Source organism: Ruditapes philippinarum, unplaced genomic scaffold, assembly GCF_026571515.1.
Source record: "Ruditapes philippinarum isolate M1 unplaced genomic scaffold, ASM2657151v2 ctg427_1_1_1_1, whole genome shotgun sequence".
NCBI lineage: Eukaryota > Metazoa > Mollusca > Bivalvia > Venerida > Veneridae > Ruditapes > Ruditapes philippinarum.
In genome coordinates this window covers 377574-394338 of record NW_026860379.1, presented here as the reverse complement: position 1 = coordinate 394338, position 16765 = coordinate 377574, and the positions used below count along the sequence as shown (strand labels likewise).

The following is a 16765-nucleotide window of genomic DNA, read 5'->3' as shown; positions in this document are numbered from 1 at the left end:
ATTCAATTGAAACTTACAATACTTATTTATAGTAACAATGTACATCAGATTGACAAGTTGGATAACTCTGCCTACAATATTGACAGAATTATGCCCCTTTTTAACTTAGAAATTTTGGTTAAAGTTTTTTGTAAAGTCAAATATCTCAATTATTGCTTGAGATATTCAATTGAAACTTACAATACTTATTTATAGTGACAAGGTACATCAGATTGACAAGTTGGATAACTCTGCCTACAATATTGACAGAATTATGCCCCTTTGGAACTTTGGAAATTTTGGTTAAAGTTTTTTTGTAGTGTCAAATATCTCAATGATTGCTTGAGATATTCAATTGAAATTTGAAATACTTTTTTATAGTAACAATGTACATCAGTTTGCAAAATTGCATAACTCTGCCTAAAATATTTGCAGAATTATTTGCCCCTTTGAAACTTAGAAGTTTTGGTTAAAGATTAAAGGTCTTCAAAGATATTTACTTGAAACTTTACACATGCACTTAGGGTCATAATTGGAGGGTCATGATTGTATGTCACTGACCAAGTTCCATAACTCTATCTTGCATTAAGGATGATTCATATCCCCTTTTCTACTTAGTCTCTTGGTTAATGTTTACATGCAAGTTTTACATATCTCAATAACTATTAAAGATATTTATTTAAAACTTCACATATGCATTTAGGGTCATAATTGTAGGTCACTGACAAAGATCCATAATTCTATCTTGCATTTAGGCTGATTTTTCTCCCCTTTTTCAACTTAGAAATTCATGGTAAAGTTTTGCTTGTAAGCTGTTATCTCAATAACTACTGAAGTGTTTGTGCCTTTTTGGGACAATTTTATGCATTCATAATAATAAAGCAGTGATTTACTTGATAAAACATCTTAAGTAATTAGTATTATTATACTCAATAAAACACCCTTGTGACATTACTGTATAATTAGACTCTCTCTTAGGCCTATAACATGAATTTATAAAAAAAAATTACCCCTTTTGTGAACTTAAAAAATTTAACATTATCAAGGCTCTTTTACTATCAAGCACTTAGAATAGTCGGGCGTGCTGTCCTACCGACAGCTCTTGTTATTTGAAACACTTCTGGAAAGGAAAACAAAGATATTTTTAAGGCTGGCCAATCTTATTTACCCTTTATTTGCAACTGTTGGCCTAAAGATGTATGTAAAGATGTTTAAGATATGACTTGTATATTTTACAGTGTTAAATCATGAAAGCATTCAGACAGCATTACAACAAATTCAGCAGACGGCGAGCGAGTCACAGAAGACAAAGTAAGCTTTCTAAATGTACCAAATGATCTTTCTTTTCCTCAATATAAATCAATCAAAAGTCAGATGTCATCCTCCATTAACAGGTTTTGCAGTTATTTTGATAAATCTTGATGAATGACGTCTGCTGTCATTTGTTTTGTAACGTGAAGTTTTTAGAAAATCAATACTTATAGTCAGTGCTTGATAACTTACTAAGAACAGAAATACGGTACAACCTCGGCAGAGCAACGTCATTTCAGAAAAAAAGATTTTGGTGTTGCTGAGAGGTGTTGCTCTGGAGAGGTTTTAATTTGGTGGTGTTGTTATGAAGAGATTATTGTTCCATAGATGGCCACTCTGCAGAGGTTACCCTGTATTACATTTATAGGGCACCTTTTTGTCCCCCGCCTTTCGAAGAAAAAAGGGGGATATAGAAATAGGCTCCGTCTGTCACACTTTTGTGTCCGGTCCAGAACTTTGTCATTTATCCAAGGAATCCGAAATAACTTGGCACAAATGTTTGTTTTAATAAGACGATGTGTCATGCGCAACAACCAGACCCCTACCTCCAGGGTCAAGGTCGCACTTGCTCATTCAAGGTCGACAGTGTCTATTTGAATGTATATGTCGTGTCCGGTCCATAACTTTCTTATCTGTGAAAGGATTTTGTAAATACTTGCCACAATTATTTACAATAATGAGATGATGTGTCATGCGCAACAACCGGTCACCTACCTCCAAGGTCAAGGTCACACATGGAGGTCAAAGATTAACATAGTCTGTCACAGGGTATATTTTGTGTCCGGTCCATAACTTTTTCATAGATCAAAGGATTTTGTAAATACTTGGCAGAAACAGTCACTACAATAAGACGATATGTCATGCACAACACCTGCATCCCTACCTCCAAGTTCAAGGTGACACCTAGAGGTCAAAAGTTAACATGGTCTGTTTTAGGGTATATTTTGTGTCCAATCTAGAACTTCTTAGGATTTTGAAATAACTAGGCACAAATAGTCACAATAAAGTCACAATAAGAAGATGATATGTCAAGTACAACACCTGCACTCCTACCTGCAAGGTCAAGGTCACACTTGGAGGTCAAATGTTAACAGAGTCTGTTATATGGTATATTTTGTGTCCCGTCCATAACTTCTTCATAGATCAAGGGATTTTGAAAATACTTGGCACAAATAGTCACAATGATAAGATGATATGTCATGCGTAGCACATGTGTCCCTACCTCCAAGGTCAAGGTCACACATATAGGTCAAAGATTTACATAGTCTGTTATAGGGTATATTTTGTGTCCAGTCCATAACTTTTTCATAGATCAAGGGATTTTATAAATACTTTTCACAAATAATCACAATAATAAGACGATATGTCAGGAGCAAAACATGGGTCCCTACCTTCAAAGATTAACATAATCTGTTATAGCGTATATTTTGTGTCCGATCTATAACTTTTTTTTAGTTCAAGGGATTTTGAAAATACTTGGCACAAATAGTAACAATAATAAGATGATATGTCATGCACAACACCTGCACCCCTACCTCCAAGGTCAAGGTCACACTTAGAGGTCAAAGCTTAACATGATAGATTTTTAAATTCCGTGTTTCATTTTATTTCTTTAATAAATTTATTGTTGCATATGCAGATCTAGCTTTGATCATAATTTTGGACTGAAAGTCCTGAGATCCATACCTCAATCTTTTGAAATAGCACAATTTTATGCTTCATATAAAACTTCCCCGAAGCGGGGGACGTTGGGAGCTCTGTTACAAATTCATGTTGTAATTGTTTTCGCGCTGTTTTTTACGAACACCCTAAATTTGATTTAAACAAGACCAGTCATCAATGCTAATTAGGACCAATTCAGGGTCTTTATTCAGCCTCATTTTCCTCTTCAAAAATTATATATTATCTTCCTATTTCTGAAAAAAAAAGTTTTTGTGAGATCCATTGCACCACAAGAGCAGAACAGGGGCTCCGTTGTTTTATAGATATAGTAGTATATCACAATTTAACATGAAATTGATTGTTTCATCCAGAATTTAAGTAACAGGAACTCTTTGAAAGAGATTACTTCTGAATTGTTTTGGTCAGAAAGTATTAATCTATGAGAAGGGATATATAAACAGAGTATGCTAAACACTTGCCCCTCACCACTGTGGGTTCGAATCTGGACAAGGACTTTGGATTCTTTCAAGAAAAAATGCACGTAAGGGCATCCGAGGTCTTCTTCCAATTTTATAGTTGAAAAGTTGCCACATGACTTATACTGTGTTGGTATAACCTAAAACCCATCATAAAATAATATGCTTTGTTTTGCAGGTTTAGCGATCTATTAGCCCTAGCAGAGGATATTGTGGACTTAAAATCAACAAGAGTTTTACGAGGTCTTCCCGGGAGGAGGGCAGCAGCTGCAGCAGCATCAACATCCAATCAGAGCTCATCATCCAGTAAATCATCGAAGAATCGTAAACTTGTGATTGACGATTCCGAAAGTGAATCATCTAGTAGTGAGGTAGGTTGTTCAATTGATAATGAAAGTTTGAGACTTGCCAGGGAGCTAAAATGTAATAATTGAGGTGAAATATTTTCAGCTGATTAACCCTTAACTTGCTGAATATGTGTAAAGCATTTGCCAAGCTTTGAATATAAAGTTGAAAAGATTTCAGTGTCAAAATGCAAAAACTGAGCAACCTAACAGTAAATGGCCTGGTCAGACTACATGTATGTGCTGACTGGCTAGGCCTGGATCTATGGCCTAGCCAGACTACATGTATGTGCTGACTGGCTAGGCCTGGATCTATGGCCTGGTCAGACTACATGTATGTGCTGACTGGTTAGGCCAGGATCTATCCTAGTGGCCTGGTCAGACTACATGTATGTGCTGACTGGCTAGGCCTGGATCTATTCTAGTGGCAAAGGCTCATCAGTTATCTATAATTAAAGGTAAAACTATCTTGCTGGCTTGTGAAAGATTATTGGTAAATGTAAATGCTCAGAGTATGTAGTATATAACTTAGATATAGATGTAATATTTACAAAAGGTACATAAATCATGCCCCAGGGATCTATATATATAAGTGGCCCAACTCTTGTGGTCACTCAGTTTACATAATCATTCTTTAATTTTTATGTTGAAAACAACCTTCTCCAGATTCTTGGCATGTGGCACTGTGCATAAGACTTCTACAAAAGGGAATTTAAATCTTGCCCATTGGTTCAGAATGGCTCTGTCACTTCGTTTACATAGTCTTTATAATGTATTATGGAAAAAACATAGTTTCAACTCTTCTCCGATGGCCATTTTTGAATGCATTATCTGGTCTCTTGTTTTACTATTAAGCACTAAGAATAGTCGAGTATGCAGCCCTCTTGAGAGCTCTTGTTAGTCCCCTACCGGTTTACCGGAGGGGACTTTAGGTTTACCCTCCGTCCGTCTGTCCGTCCGTCAGTCCACAAAACTGGATCCCGCGATAACGCAAAAAGTACTGAAAATATTTTTATGAAACTTGATATATGGGTAGATGGCAGTCTGGAAATTATGCACATCCTTTTCTTATCTTCCTATGTTGAAAATTCTGGTTGCTATGGCAACAAATAGACTGAATTTCAAGATTTCTGATTCTAGTTTTTAAGTTTTTTCACTATAAGTTCTTTATTTCTTAAGGTATTTTCTTCAAACTTTAAATATAACTTGCTAGTCATCAACCACATCATATGTGATAAGGTTTACAACTCTAGCACAAAATTTATAAGAATTACCTCCCTTGAACTTAAAATTTTCATGAAAAAAAATATTGTTTTTTTTTTTAATAACTTCTTTTTTTCTGAATGTATCTACTTCAAACTTCATATATATGTTTCTTATTATCACTCAACATTTGTGAGAAAGTTCAATACTCTAGCAAGACTATTTCCAGAATTATGCCCCTTTTGAACTTAGACTTTTTTTTTCGAGAAATTGGTAATTTTTACTCCAACTTCTTCAATCATGATAGGATTTTCTTCAAACTCCCACATCATAATAATATGACAAGGTTTATAAATCTAGCATCCATATTTCCAGAATTATCTCCTCCTTAAACTTTTAATTTTTCTTATTCGTTCTTTTAACTTTCATTTACTTCAAATTCAAAATAAACATTCATTATTCATACCTTCATTACTAATTGTTCTTTGTTACACTCACATCATGTATGACATCTTGCATCTTTATTTCAAGAGTTATCTCCTTTTTAAAAATTTTGCTTTTAAAAATGTTATATTTTGATAACAGGGATGTTTAAAAAATAACTTTAGAGTGTCCTTCAGTCCGTCTGTCTGTCTGTACATAAAAACTGTTTCCTGTGATCACTTTTAAAGAACTTTTTCAACAAATTTACTTAAAATAGAAACATAAGTGAATGTCCAATGGCCCTTCAGAATGTTGCTGGGGTTCTTACCGGTAGGGGACTTACGGATTGCTTGCAATACTATGATAATTGCTTGTTTTTATAAACTTGGCACAAGCAGCTTGAATTTCTCCAAACTTCATAGGAAGCCTTAATGCCAAGAGGGGCTTTGCATATAAGCAGTTTGATTTAAAACAAATATGTACCCTTGTAATGTACCCTCCATATTATTTTCCTTATAATATTCATTTCACATGATTACCTTTTGCACCAATTAAGTGTTTCTAAAGTACACTATAACTGTCTTCACTATTTGTTCATTTATTTTAGGAGGAGAACATAAAACCACAAGCCAAGAAGAGAAAAAAAGTTGCTCCAGTTGAGGATGACAGTGACTGAAAGATTTAGAAAAACCTTTGTAAATTGGTGCATAATTCCTCGAAACTTTATTCACTGTGCTAAGAATGGTTCTCACCAGATTGACACATGTAGGACTGATCAAAAAGTGTTGGATGTTGAAAATACCTCAAAGGAACAGGTACAGGTTTAAAGTCGAACCCCATTTGGCACTGAAAGTGCCGGAGGGGTTAAAGTGACTGCGTAATTTCAATGTGCGATAGTAAATAACGCTTAAAAGTGTTTTATAAGAGAAACGGACTCGTACTGAATTAATGACGTGATGTGTTGGGACAGGAAATGCATGAAATTTAATTTACATGCATTTGATCTGTATAAATTGATTTTCCTGCAGTAGCTTGTGCAAGTGCTGGATTTAAATGATGAAACATTGTTTATGAATGATATAATGTACAGTGTACTTACTTTTTAATAAGTGCTTATTTGAAAGGAAAAACATACATATCTGAATTTCACTTCCTGGTTGCATTCTGGCATGACAGTTTAAGCAGGCTAGATGATTGTGAATGTCATGTACGACCATTACAGGAGACCCCTGAACTTGATCCTCTCACCTTCCGATTTGAAGTTCATGAACTTTGACCTCTATTTCTATGTGAATTATAAAATAGGACCTGTTTTCTATTATCATAATCATACTTTAATGCCGTCTGATCGTGGAAATTTTCCCTATAAATAATGAATGGTAGAGTCCAGATTGAAAGATGGACAAGTCCATTTCAAATGTTTATGGTGGTAAGCGTTAATGAAATATGGTTTATTTTAATCTTACCTCGGCAGAAAATGTCGGCATGTTGTGTCATCCTGCGTGCCTTGTTACCAGCAATTATTTAAATAAAATCTCTGAAAACCACATAGTAGATTTTGTTCCATTCTGATGTGCAAATAGGTCAAAGGCACTACAATTAAATACTAGAAAATCGTTCATGACTCTTCCAGAGCTTAGATATTTGTCATGAAAGTCAACTGGTGTTTTTTAACAAAAGTTTAATAAATCCTGGCCCTGTAATCCCCACCACAGGGTCAATTTTTTGTTACCTTGATTTATATAGAAAACTAATAAAAATCTCTTCAGAAACTATAAGGCAAGAGAGTTTAGGTATTTGGTATGTTTAAATACCTAGTGGACCTCAGCAAAATTTTAAAACTACAAATTTGGGCTATCCCTTGCGGTCACTTATTTTACATAGAATAAACATTTTCACTGTCTTGTCTGAAATTACATGGCAAAGAGTAAGATTATTATTTTTTAGGAAATGCTCTTTTGTGGCCCCACATATTTGGACGTTTGAGTTCATTTTTACTTGAAACATTTGATAGTAACTATAATGACCTAGTGACCTACTTTTAAAATTGAAATCTTCCAAACACTTGTACACTCAAATGTGTGGGTGGCATTGAATTTGACCCAGTGATTTCTTCAACACTGAAGTAAATATTGCCTTTTCTAGCCATGGATATCTGATGGATGATATAAGGCCATCATGGCTCTTATGTTTGTGTGAAGTCCATGAAATATGACCTGTTTTTGTATGAGGTCCATAAATTATTACATGTTTTCCATGTGATTCATGAAAGTGTACCTGTTTTTCTATGTGATTCATGAAAGTGATTCATGATTCAGTGTACTTGTTTTTCTATGTGATTCATGAAAGTGTACCTGTTTTTCTAAGTGATTCATGGACTTCAGAATTGTTTGCTAGAATTAAAATGCAACCTTTGAGGCAGCTTCATTATCACATCACCTATTGGCGATGATTTCACACAAAATCCATATTATCATGTACAGAAAATATATAAATATTTGTGAACATTGTAATGTATGGACATGCTCCAGGAAACTGTAGTAATAATCCATTGTATGTGATAACATGTTGTTCATATTACAGATTTTATTAAAACCTGTGCATATGTAGAGATGGGTATCATGAAAATTGTATACATACTCTCATGAAATCTATATGCATGCTCTTGTAAGGTATGATTTTCATAAAATTACTTACCTCAAAATTTCAGTCATGTAGCAAATTGAAATATGTAGACTTCACATTAGAAAAAAAAACAGTTCAGCTTAACTTGACTATGACAAAATGATCATTATATCACTTTAAAACTGCCCTGCAAACATTGATTTTGTGGGGATGTACTTAATGATTGAGTAAGATTTAAGAGTTAAAACAATGCAATTTACATTATTTTCATGTAGGGATAGCAACGGGTAAACAGTTAATTGAGTAGTCCCTCAAACGTCAAAGAATCAGTTATCCTAATTGATACTTGAGGGGAAAAAATCATTTTCCTCATCCTGTTGTAAATGTACTTGTCGTGAAATTATATTATTTTTATGCCCCTTAACCAGTAAGTTTGGTTTACTAAACCAATTGCTTCATAATTTACTCATGTTTTTGATATTGTTTAGAGAGAAAACTTGAGTGGTCTTCTTTCTTTGGATTGAGTTAAGGGTCAGTAGGTCAAGGGTGCCAAGAATAGATTTCTACACATTTCGTTATACATCTTTTTTTATTGACGGTATTTTTCATAACAGTGGATGATGCAGTGTTAGGAGTCACAAGGTCAGGGTCACCTGTGCTAACAATAGATTTTTCGTTGATACAGGCTTTGTGGGGTTATTTTAGCCATGCCTCAAATTGATGGCCTTTTTAAGTTAAGGTGGAGTTGAAGGGTCACTGGGTTCAAGGTCAAGGTCTTGCATTTATATAATTATTTATCAGGAAGTTGAATATTTTTCAACTTCATCAAATAGCAAGGACATGCCAACTTATATTTTCACAATAACATAAGGTCATGACTCTTTGAAGTTTTGTTCACAATTTTTTGGCAATTTTTCTGTCTATAACTGATTGAAAAGGTAAACCTTACTTGAAAACATAATTTGTTACAGACAAGAATTTTTGCCGGGGACATTTGAGTTTACCAAACCCATTCTTGTTAATTTTCTGAGAAGAATGTCCATTATAGAAATGATAAAACTTTTTAAATACCATAAAAACATCTGTGCAGAAGTGTGAAAATTTAATTGCAAATAGACAATAGTTAACGGGCAATCAACAGTTAGATAGATATATAAAATAAATAACATCCCTGTTATTACTTTCAGCGGCTTGTGATATAAAAACCAGTCAATTCTGTGTATCAAAATAAAAAAGTACAAAATTACATAATTGATGGATTGCCAATATTTTAAATTACCAACTTCGTTCTCTTGACAGGATTTATAGCACTATGAAATTTATAGATATTTTTGGTCATACACTCTTAGAATTCCTAACAAACCTTCTGAGTATCCAGGTTATTGCAAACTCATTGCAGGGCTTCCATTAGGTTTCAAAATTTGGTATTCAGAGACTGCAAAATGTCTGATATCTGAAGTTACATTATATACAGTAGGTAACGAAGGAAAAGTATAAGATTTTGGAAGTCACAAGCCAAAATCAAGGAGTAAATGTTTCCCAAACTTACTTTAAAGGAAGCCTTGCAGTCATTTCCATCCCTATTTTCATGGATCTTTTCCTGAGGATTGTCTCTATATACATGTATATTGATAATTGGAGGGCAAGAGGGATGACCTTCTATAACAACCATCCTTCTGTCATATATGTAACATATAAAGGAAATGATTGAAATTTGTTTACATGTTGCTATGAAACAGGCTAAATGTTTTATGAACAACACTTTTATATTATTATTTTTGTTTATATGTGAAATCTCAATTGTTAAATCATGTACTGATGAAATAATAAAATGAAAATCTTCTAAACACATATAGAGATTTGTTGTCAATAAACCAAAACCCATTATATAATTTGACATGATTAATTTTGAAAAAGGGACATCCATGGCCAAGTGTTTTTAGCTCACCTGTCACAAAGTGACAGGGTGAGCTTTTGTGATCGCTTTTCGTCCGGCGTCCGTCCGTAAACTTTTACTTTAAATGACATCTCCTCATAAACCACTAAGCCAATTTCATCCAAACTTCACAGGAATGTTCCTTTGGTGGTCACCTTTAAAAATTGTTCAAAGAATTTAATTCCATGCAGAACTCTGGTTGCCATGGCAACCGAAAGAAAAAACTTTAAATATCTTCTTTTAAAAAACCCTAAGAGCTAGAGCTTAGATATTTGGCATGAAACATCTTCTAGTGAGTGTCTACCAAGTTTGTTCAAATAAAATCCCTGGGGTCAAAATTGGCCCCGCCCCAGGGGGTCATTGATTTTCCCTATATGCATATAGTAAAAACTTAAAAATTCTTCTTTTAAAGAACCCAAAGAGCTAGAGCTAAGATATTCAGCATGAAACATCTTCTAATGAGTGTGTACCAAGTTTGTTCAAATAAAAGCCCTGGGGTCAAAATTGGCCCCGCCCCAGGGGGTCATTGATTTTCCCTGTATGCATATAGTAAAAACTTACAAAATCTTCTTTGAAAGAACTCAAAGAGCTAGAGCTAAGATATTCAGCATGAAACATCTTCTAATGGGTGTCTACCAAGTTTGTTCAAATAAAAGCCCTGGGTCAAAATTGGCCCCGCCCCGGGGGTCATTGATTTTCCTTATATGTGTATAGCAAAAACTTAAATAATCTTCTTTGAAAAAACCCAAATAGCTAGAGTTTAGATATTAAGCATGAAACATCTTCTAGTAGATGTCTACAAAGTTTGTTCAAATAAAAGCCCTGGGGTCAAAACTGGCCCCGCCCCAGGGGTGTCATTGTTTTTAACTATATGTGTGTAGTTAAACCTTAAAAATCTTCTTTTAAAAAACCCAATGAGCTAGAGTTAGATGTTTAGCATGAAATATCTTCTTATGGATTTCTACAAAGTTTGTTCAAATAAAAGCCCTTGGGTGAAAATTGGCCCTGAAGGGGGGGGGGGGCTGGTGAGATCATTGTTTTTCATTACATGTGTGTAGTAAAAACTTAATATTGTGAAACATCTTCTAATGAGTGTCTTCCAAGTTTGTTCAAATAAAAGCCCTGGGGTTTCAAACTGGCCCGCTCCGGGGGCCTATATACAGGTGAGCGACCTCAGGACCATCATGGCCCTCTTGTTTGATATTGAAAAGGGGCATCCATAGCCTAGTGGAGGAAGCTAAGTCAGTGGTTCCACGAGTCCTCATTTGTAACTGAAATCATGCATGAAGGAGGACCCGACATGGTCAAGCAATATCAACTAACATGTCCATGAACAACAAAACAAAATACACCACATGTAGTAATAGCGTCTTTTAATGTTTTTAGCTCACCTGAGCACAAAGTGGTCAAGGTGAGCTTCTGTGATTACAATTTGTCTGGTGTCCGTCGGTGCGTCTGTCATCAGCTTTTTATACAAATGACTTCCTCTCAGAAACCAATGAAAATTTCCTGGAATGTTCCTGGCATGAAGTTTCACTAAATTTTTGCAAATGATTCTGCTCAATTGAACATCTGGGTCAGGGGGGCTAAAATTAGATTTTTAAAAAGAAATCTTTAAAAATCTCTGAAAGTGCAAGGCACAAAAACTGTTCAAATTATAGCCCTTAGGTAAAAATTGGCCCCATCCCTGGGTCATTGATTTTCCTTTTATGTATATAGTAATACTTGAAAACATCACTGTTTTTATCAAAGACTAGATGTTAGTTGAAACATTGTGTACTGAATCTCATAGCCCTCATAGCCCTTGGGTCAAAGTTGGCCCCACCCTGGGGTCATTGATTTTCGCTATGTGCGTACAGAAAAAACTTAAAAAATCTTCGCCTCTGAAAGTGCAAGGCCTAGACTGTAGATATTTTGTGTGTAGCATCATCTTATGAAATTGTTCAAATTAATATAGCCCTGGGGTCAAAATTGGCTTCTCCCCAGGGGATCATTGATTTTCATTATATGTATATAACATAACATAATATATATAGTAAATACTTAAAAAATCATATTCTCTGAATTGACACAGGTTAAAGGTTAGATATTTGGCATGAATAATTGTGTAGTAGACATCTACCAAGACTGTACAAATTACAACATATAGTCCTTTGATCAATTTTGGCCCCGCCCTGTGGGTCTTTGATTTTCATTAATTACATATAGTAAAAATTTTAAAAATCTTCTTTTCTGAAGTTACAAGGCTAAGAGCTTTGATGTTTGGTAAATGACATCATCTATATGTCCTCTAACAAAGTTCTTCAAAGTTTTTTCTCAATTGTCAATAGGAGCCATAGGTTTCCAAATATGGAAAAACACTCTTATCTAGGGACTACAGTTTGAGTCCAAATATCCTATATTTTAGTGAGAAAGGTTGTTTCTAAGATGATTCCTAGGGCATTTTTTTATAATATGGGTCATCTGTGGTCCAAAACTAGATCACACAGCCTAAATATGGAAAAACCTCGTTAACACTTTAGAGGCTACTGATTTGCTCCAAATATCCAGGAAATTGGTTACAAAGGTTGTTCAGATAATTTCTAGCTCAAGTTCGAATATTAAGTTAAAAATTCAGTGCACTACTTCAGATGCAGATATAAATGTTATGATATTAGTTTAAGTTTATGGCATTATATCTACCTTTCATTCATTGCTAACAAATTTAATTCAGAACCTCAATAATCAGGTGAGCGATATAAGGCCATCATTGCACTCTTGTTTAAGCACTAACTCAACTGTTGTACGATACATGTTGCATAAATTTCAAATTTTAATAACATGAAGGATAGGATATTGTTTAAATAAAAGAAAGGAAATTAAAACCTGAAATCAGATAACTGTGAAGCAATCCCAGTCATCCAGTTGGTATACTTACACCTTTAACAAACAGGTAATTATCAAGTTAACTCTGGGGAATGTAAAGAAAATATCATCAGGTTTTTTTCTACTCTATTTTCTCTTTGATTATACAAGAAGATATTGCAAAAACACAGTAGATGCCCAATGGCGACCTCAGGTGCCTTATTTGCATTATTATGGGCACATTTAGCAGGCATCCGAGTTAAGAACCACAGACATATCACAAGCTAGCTGGATAGCTCCCTCACATGAAAGAATCCAAAATCCCTGGCAGAACTGACCCACAGCAGAGAAGGATAGGCAAGTGGTTTGAAGTAACTAAACTACTGCCATAAACCCCTGACAGTTCTCAAAAACCATTAATATATATAATTTAAGAGTAATTCCCCTTTGTTGTTTATCATATTGAATATTTGCACAGATGGTAAGTTGTTAAACAAGAGGGCCATGATGGCCCTAAGGTCGCTCACCTGAATTATCAAACTCATCCAAACAATTACCTAGACAAGCATTCTGACCAAGTCTCATGACAGGTGAGTCAAAAATGTGACCACTACAGTGTTAACAAGGATTTTCCATATTTGAGCAGTGCGACCTAGTTTTTTTACCCAGGTGACACATATTCAAACTTGACCTAGAAATCATCAAAACAAACTTTCAGACCAATTTCCAGGATACTTGGATCAAAACAGTAGCAACTAGAGTGTTAACAAGATTTTTCTATTTTTAGCTCCGGTGACCTAGTTTCACATGCGATTTCGAACTCATCCAAGCAATTACCTAGACAAAACATCCTGACCAAGTTTGATGATAATTGAGTCGAAAATGTGACCACTAGAATGTTAACAAGGTTTTTCCATATTTGGGCGGTGTGACCTAGTTTTTCATCCAAGATGACCCATGTTCGATCTTGACTTAGAAATCATCAAAACAAACTTTCAGACCAATTAACAGAATATTTGGATCACAACAGTAGCCACTAGAGTGTTAACAAGATTTTTTTCTATTTTTAGCTCCTGTGACCTAGTTTTTCATCCGAAATGTCCCATGTTCGATTTATTCCCAGCAATGACCTAGACAAGTTTCCTGACCAAGTTTGATGACAATTGAGTCAAAATTGTGACCACTAGAGTGTTAACAAGGTTTTTCTATTTTTAGCTCCTGTGACCTAGTTTTTCATCCGAGATGACCCATGTTCGAACTCATCCGAGCTATCACCTAGACAAGCATCTTGATCAAGTTTGATGATGATTGATGCAAAAATGTGACCGCTAAAGTGTTAACAAGGTTTTTCTATTTTTAGCTCTGGTGACCTACTTTTTCATCCGAGATGACCCATGTTCGAACTCATCCAAGCTATCAACTAGATAAGCATCCTGACCAAGTTTGATGATGATTGATGCAAAAATGTGACCACTAGAGTGTTCACAAGGTTTTTCTATTTATAGCTCCGGTGACCTAGTTTTTCATCCGAGATGACCCATATTCGAACTCATCCGAGCTAATATCTAAACAAGCATCCTGACAAAGTTTGATGATGATTGGGTCAAAAATGTGACCACTAGAGTGTTCACAAGGTTTTTCTATTTTTAGCTCCTGTGACCTAGTTTTTCATCAGAGATGACCCATGTTCGAACTCATCCAAGCAATTGACTAGACAAGCATTCTGACCAAGTTTGATGATGATTGGTTCAAAAATGTGACCACTAGAGTGTTCACAAGGTTTTTCTATTTATAGCTCCTGTGACCTACTTTTTCATCCGAGATGACCCATGTTCGAACTCATCCAAGCTATCACCTAGACAAACATCCTGACCAAGTTTGATGATGATTGGGTCAAAAATGTGACCTCTAGAGTGTTCACAAGGTTTTTCTATTTTTAGCTCTTGTGACCTAGTTTTTCATCCGAGATGACCCATGTTCGAACTCATCCGAGCTTTCAACTAGATAAGCATCCTGACCAAGTTTGATGATGATTGAGGCAAAAATGCGACCGCTAGAGTGTTCACAAGTAATTGTGGACGGCCGGACGGACGACGGACGACGGACGACGGACATTCACCGATCCTAAAAGCTCACCCTGAGCAAGCTCAGGTGAGCTAAAAAGTGTCACTATGACAAGTTATTGTATGTAACTTTAAAATCAGGGCTGCATCAATTTTGACACTGGGGAAAATAGTTCACATTATGTAGAGGAACACTTTATTATAAAAAGATATGACCATTATGGTCAAGGTCATTTAGAGGTTCAATCAAATTCACTGCAGGTTGTAGGATGGTGTTTTCAGTTCAAACAGCAAACAAAACAGAACTCTACAGAATTTAAATTAATCATTAATAACAGTTTGGACAAATAATAATGAAAAATAATTTAACAGCAAGGTCAAGGTCATACCTGACAAGTTTTATAAAAATTGAATGAGCAGTTCGCCAGTTTTATGAACATTCAATACTTTGACTTCAAGGTGGTGATTTTATCAAAAGTCTATAGTCCAAGTAAGAATCAAATCTGTCCACAATTACCAAAGTTTTAGCCATTTATAACATTTCAAATTTAAAATTAAAACAAAATTTAATGATTTTGCCATTGAGGGTCAAGGTCATTTTATGCTCAAGGTCTTGTTTGAATTTTTCAAGCTGTTAATTTTGCCCAGGTATGAACAAAATATGTCCAAAAATATCTCTAAGTTATGGCCAATATAACTAAAGTTCAGTAATTTTATCATGGAGGTCAGTCATATAAAGGTCAAGTTCAATTTAATATACTTGAAGGTATTTTTCAAAGCTGCGATACATCCAAGTACATTTAAAATTACAATCATCCATAGAAAAAATACCGTTTACAAATTTTTAGCAAAATTAAAGGATTTAACCTTGAAGGTCAATATGCGCAAGTAGACCTTTTTATACATTATTCCTCTCTAGTTTTATTTAAATTTGTAGAACTGTTTTGGATATGAAGCATAAACAAAATTGTGGCTAAGACAACCATATGGATAAAAATTCTTCAACCAGTATATCCCTCTAGTATAATTATGTCTTAAATCATTGAACAAATATTAGCTTTCTTGAACAAATATTTTTTATTGTTTCATCATTTACAAACCAGGTAAAATAAATTTTAGAGGGACTCCACTGAGACGTTTTAGCATGACTGGACTGGAAATATATTTTCTGAGATTTGTGTTCTAACTGATGAAGAACAGGACCAATAACTCGTGGTCAATCTCTCACCCCGTTGTTCGAAAATGATCATTTTTATTGCGCTAAATAACCCAAAAATGCTTTCCACTCAAATCCGACTAAGCATTAGACAAAATCTATTTTCAATTTCGATTTAATTCTGAGCATATCTCTGTGTTACCTGTTACAGAGTTTTCCATTTTAAGTGCTTCACTTGATATTTTTAGGATTTCAAATTTCATATTTTCAGGCCTTTGGACCTCAGTGGAGTTCCTTTAATTTACATAATTCACTGGAAATCATATTGCCTCATATTCCATTCTGTTGTACTCAAAATAACTGCAATTAAGATAACAGATTAGAAAAACTGAAAGTGAGGTAGTTTGAATTTCATCATTTATACAATTACACAATGTCTTTGAAAGACAATAGCACTGCATGTGGTGTTCAGGCTCGTCTGTTAAAAATTCTAAAGTAAAAAGGGGCATAACTCCAAAAATATTGCTTTTAGAATTATGCCCCTTGTGAACTGTCATGATAAGCATGTGAATTTATATACTTCTAAACGTAGTTAAAATTTGACCTTACTAACTCAGAATTGAAGGACAAAATTTCCTCATTCTATCACTGAAGGTAGAAATGCATATGTGTATACATTTTCTTGTATGTCAGTCAAAGTTGCATATGTGTATACATTTTCTTGTATGTCAGCCAAAAGTGCA

The 16765-nt window shown here is 34.7% G+C and overlaps 1 pseudogene; it reads left to right on the top strand.

The window, feature by feature from the left end:
• LOC132759838 (integrator complex subunit 3-like) overlaps positions 1-7697 on the top strand; it is a 36022-nt pseudogene extending 28325 nt beyond the window's left edge.
• Positions 7698-16765: the final 9068 nt, after the last annotated feature.